Genomic DNA, 5465 nt, shown 5'->3' with positions numbered 1-5465 from the left:
GCACTGTAGACAGACACACATCCGCTCGCTCTCTATTTTTTTTTTCCTTCCTCACATTCGGTGTCGGGATCAGTTGGGGCCCCCGAGGCTGTCATAGTTTTGGATACTTGACAGTGACATATGGACGACTATATTTCTTCATGGAAGAGAAAGACGTGGATTTGGCAGCATTTGTCAGCAAAAAGCACTTTTGAAGGGCCAGAAGTTTAAGAGGAAGCATGTGTGCACGACAACAGCTCTTTAGTCAGACGCAGGAACAACAAACTGCTCTCGACCATTAATCAAAGGAACTTTTTTTTTTTTTTCTTCAGCCTAAGTTTGTTTCCGTGTTTCTGCTCAGACGACACCCTCGATGGTAATGCACGGAGGAGAATGGAGATTAAATGGGGCTTGAGATTCGGGTTGAACCGGGGCATCCGAAACATCCACCAGATAGTTGCAAAGCAATTTAGAGCACTACTGTTTAATTATGCGGCTGAACAGAGAAGCTAAATGTTAAAAGATTTACAAAGTACCAGTATTATTTTCATGTTAGGCGGCGCTGAGGCCCACGACATTAGATTTCATTGAGGTGGATAAAACAGGATCTTCACTGATCAGTGAGTTTCCAAAACAATCTAACCAATAACAAACACTTCCTTCATTATAGTAACTTCAATCCACTTAAAAGCTCATAAACATTCTGTCTGCAGTTCGAACTCCACACACACAAGTCATCCCATTATAAATGAATCCAATTCAGTGAAAAACTTACAGATGGGTATTATCAGAGAATCTAACTACATTGTCACAGCCTGTTCTGTTATGTTTCAGTGATATCCACATGTTGACAAAAATAGATGTAGAAGCACAAATTAAACACACGTAGCCTTCTTTCTTTATTCACGTATCTCGGTAGTCGTTCCTCTCAGTGAAAGCAGCGCTTAGATGACTTTGAATAATCAGCTGCAGAAGCAGAAAGTTCCTGATTTACTCTGCTGAAAACCAGTGCTTCATTTCTTTGCCGATTTATTTATGCTTGTTCAGTTCAGCGGGTCTCAAAGTGGGAATGGGCCTCTTTTGAGGGTCATCAGAGAGCTTTGTGGTAGAGAAACGATTTCCAGCATGATTCTTTCCTCCAGATTGGGAAGACATAAAGTCATAAATAGATTTTTTGTTTTTTTTTTTTCAGAAATTTAAAGTAGATAATACAGAAAGACCTGCTGCCATCCTTTAAGAACCCCTGGTTGAACTGATGCTCACCAGCTCCATATAAACTGCTAAGATTTGCATTCGTGATGCTGGTTATTTTGATCTTTCCAGCATATTCTGTGTTTTGGTACACCTAGCTGGTGATAGCTGGCACTGAGATGACGCTGAACCTCCATCCAAACCTGATAAATCAGCCGTTTCCTTCAGTAAGTACAGATATTTATAGACGGATGTGGAAAAACAGTGCGTGTAGTGAAAAGAGCTGACCGACTCTCTAGTGAACTCTGTTGTAAATGTATAGTTACGTGAGTGGGGGGGGACGTGATGCCGACTTTCAAATAAAACGTTGCTATGTATCAAGCTGTACCTTTAACATTTCCACTGCTCAGTTAATTAGTTTTGCGTTACTGCAGATGCTGGAGGCTGTCGTCTCCATGGCAACTAGTCCTCGTCCCAATTGGGATACAGTAACTTTACCCTAAACTCCAGCATTACCTCACAGCCAAAGATGCTTTTTTTTTTTTTCTTCTTTCTTTATGCTTTTCACAACTGACAATGTACTGCATCCACCCAAATATTACAGCTGGTGGGCTTGAATCTGTTTCTGAAGTCTGCTGATTGATGTTAATGCTTTTGTGCCCCTGTTTGAGCCCCTGGGGGAGGGTGGATTAGGATAAAAATACTCATCAAAATACGAGTTTTAATGTCAGCAAGTTGCTTTACTTCCAATTTGTCCTTTTTTCATGATATGATCTAACTGATTTTAGACACAGGGCTGGACAGAAATAGATAGAGATAGCACTCCGCGCAGTCATCTAATATATCTCCTGGGTTTTGGAAATAGACACCAAGATGCTGTAAAGATATAAATGCGTCTTCGAAGCACCATAGCTGTTCAAATGTTAATACACTGGAGTAGAAATAACAATTCTGGCTTATTGTGTCTATTGTACCATGTAAAGAGGAATTTGGACACAGAATAATCTCTGTTATTATGTGTGATTTTACATTGTTGATAGAAGGACTTTCAAAGCCTGTTATTTTTAATAAATGGTTGATGTAGGAATATTTAGAGATGTTGTAAACCACATACACAAGCCTCTTTTTGTAATAAAAGTAAAATGAAATAAGCTACTATTCAGTTTTCTGTATTATTGCAAAGTGGTTGTCGTCACCGCCTGAAGACCCACATTGGACAAGATCAGTTCATCAATTAATCTGGGTGTGAAATGAAAACTCGCTCAATGGAAATCTCAATGCTTCAGTGCAAACTTTTGATTTTGCATACAGTGTTTGATCACCCGAGAAGATGTTTCGGCTCAGTCTTTTCTCCGTTTGAATCAACCCGTCGTTGCTCCCGGCAGACATAACCCGCTGGCGAGACGTCAGCAGTCGCTGCTGAGGGATCAGGTGAGATTGATGCTGAGTTTAAACAGCTCCATCTGTCACTCTGACACGGGCGCCGGGCTGTTCAGAAATCACCTGGACTCACTGCTGCGTTGCTCGTGCACCTGCTTTTTGCTGACCAAACAGGAAGAGTTCTGCAGAAAGTTTCATATTTCACATCAAAGAGGAACTTCACATGGCGCGACACAAAATCCCACCCCCCCAAAAAATCAATGAAGTGGATCTGTTGCTTTTTTTTTTTTTTTATTATTGATAGATGTGTACAAGTAATTTGAAACTAATCTTCCAATGAGGTCATTAAAAATTACAGCAGTCTTGCAAATCTTGGATATTTTCTCAATTTTCTCTTTTTTCTCAATTTTAAGTGTAACCGTTGTGGTTTATAGTTAATTAAATGAGAAAAACCTCTGATTTTATTCAATTTTAGGACTTTACATTTATTATTTTATTGACTCATAGCCTGAAATATTGAATAAAGCAAAACAATAAAAAAAAAAAAAAACTTACATGTAACAAAACAAAAATAAGGCCGTTTCATGGCACTCAAATCATAGGAAAAACAATTTTTTATCATATTCAAATTTTTTTGGCATACAGCTTTATGTACGGCAAGCTGCAGAGGGATACATTTAACTTCAATTTTACAGTTTTTATACAGTTAGTATTTTGATTATTTTTTTATCACGTCAATATATTCCAATATACTCTGTTTAATTGCAAGGACTCTGTCAAAATCATTTGTTTATTTTTTTTATTACACATCACTGCAATTATATGGTATGTTTTCACTGAATGAAAAAATAATACAAGCTGAACTAATCAGCAGGAGGGTAGAAAACAGTCCTGCTTTCATCTCAAAGATACTAGTATACCTGAAAATGGTACCAAAAGTGCAACTTTCTGCAGCTCATTTAGTGTTGCAATACAAGTTTACACCACCAGATGGTGTGTTGAGTCACTAAGAGAAGCAGCTGGAGGTCACAGAACAGTGGGTGAACATTTTTAGATATTACAGAGGGAAGTAGTTACATTACAAACAGGTACACAACATTCACCTTCTGGATCACAATATAGTATTTAAAACAACTTTAAAATGTTTTGCTGGGATGCACCTGTAACTGTCAACATCTGAGCATGACTCACTTTCCAAAAACCAAGATGCAGATAATCTTTAATTTGCTTATTGTCAACAAAAGCTAATGGAAATCCCATCAGGTCCATAACCATGGGAACATATTCCAAACAAGGGGGTGATGAGAAATTAAAAGCTTAGCGCAGAACTCAACTCGCCACGCTCTACATTGAGAAATATAGCAGCGCAACAGCGTCGACTGCGTGATATACTCAACACAGGTATGTTTTCATGCTTTGTTGCTTAAGGGTATGCTTCATGTAATGGAACCAGAATCTGAGCACCAAATGAGTCAGACTAAGTAGCGATCAATTGTGCTGACATGATTACTTCACATAGCACCTGGGAGCTGTCCGTGGTGCTGAACACAATCTGTAAACCAAAGACAAATGTGTGGTGTGCTTCGGAAGCGTTTCAAAGAGAAAACTGTTTTACCACCCGCATCACACAGCCTCAAATGTGGCCTTCCTCTCCTTGTTGATGCTGATGAAGCTTCTCGTTGCCACAGCTCCTGTCAACACACTCCTGATCATCACACTCTGGGCTGCGCTTTGTTGCCGCTTTGGCCATTTCTGAGGTACTCGGACTGGGCTGCGAGCCTGCCTCTGCCAAATGATTCTTCTTGTGTTTTATTGAAGCTTCCCAAAAAAGCCTAAAAATACTTTTTTTTTTCACAATTTCAGTCAGCGATCAATTGGCTACAATGCTTAGTGATGATATGTGACATTTGACCTCAGGTGTGGTGTTGTGGATTACCATGGCACAAATTGTAAAATGACCATTAAGATGTTAAAGACAGCAACAAATTATAGTTGAGTGTGTCCAGAGATTTTTTTATGCATTTTGTTTCATTTTTTTCAACCTTTATTTTGTTAATTGATTTTTGAATAAATTTGTTTTTTGATGCTGGAGCACCACTAGGGGATGCCACAGCATCCCTTCTTCCCCTGGTGATGATCAGGAATGGTATATTACTCTTCCAGGTACAGTTAAGTCAAAGTTAGTGTTCACATGAAATATTGTGATGCTTGCCAAATTTAAGACATCGTCTAAATTGAAGCAGGCATTCATCATCCTAAGTGAAGCTTAATGTCTGAACAAACGCCTGGAGAATATCAGAATAAAACAAATGGTTGGAAACAAGAGAAATCTTTGATATTTTGGTGATATTGAAGGAAAACTAGATTTTGTAAAGACTTTTTTAAACAGGCCCAAGTTCTATTATTGTGGGTATAATGACTGTTAAAGTCATGTTAGCTTCAACCCTGTTGAAGATAAAAGCTAATGAGGCATTGTATTCACAATATTTACCAGAATCACTCAGAACCAAATCTAATTTTCTTGAGTCATTTTAAATGTGTGTATTTGTGCCTTTGATACTGAGTGAAGGTAAACACAGACAATACTGACCTGGGACGGAGCAAATGATGACTCACTTTAGGATTCTCCGTCCAGATCAGCAAGGCGTGGTCCCCATGGTAGTCATGTTAGCTTGTTTACATGTGAGGCTGCAGCTTTGCTGTATCAAGGACAATAAATCATTATGAGGATGATCGTTACGTCATTCAAAGAGGAGACACAAAAAAATTAAATTAGGCACCTGAAGAAGACTGCAAAATACAGCTTAAAAGACGATTTATGCTGCTGAGCTCCAGGCATCAAACCTTAAATTAATTATTTTACCCGTGTTTATCATATAAGGCCGCTGTGGTTCAGTTGGTGGAGTCGGCCGTCG

The sequence above is a fragment of the Salarias fasciatus genome, chromosome 19, assembly GCF_902148845.1.
Source record: "Salarias fasciatus chromosome 19, fSalaFa1.1, whole genome shotgun sequence".
Lineage (NCBI taxonomy): Eukaryota > Metazoa > Chordata > Actinopteri > Blenniiformes > Blenniidae > Salarias > Salarias fasciatus.
The sequence above is the reverse complement of the archived record's forward strand: the minus strand, read 5'-3'. Positions refer to the sequence as shown.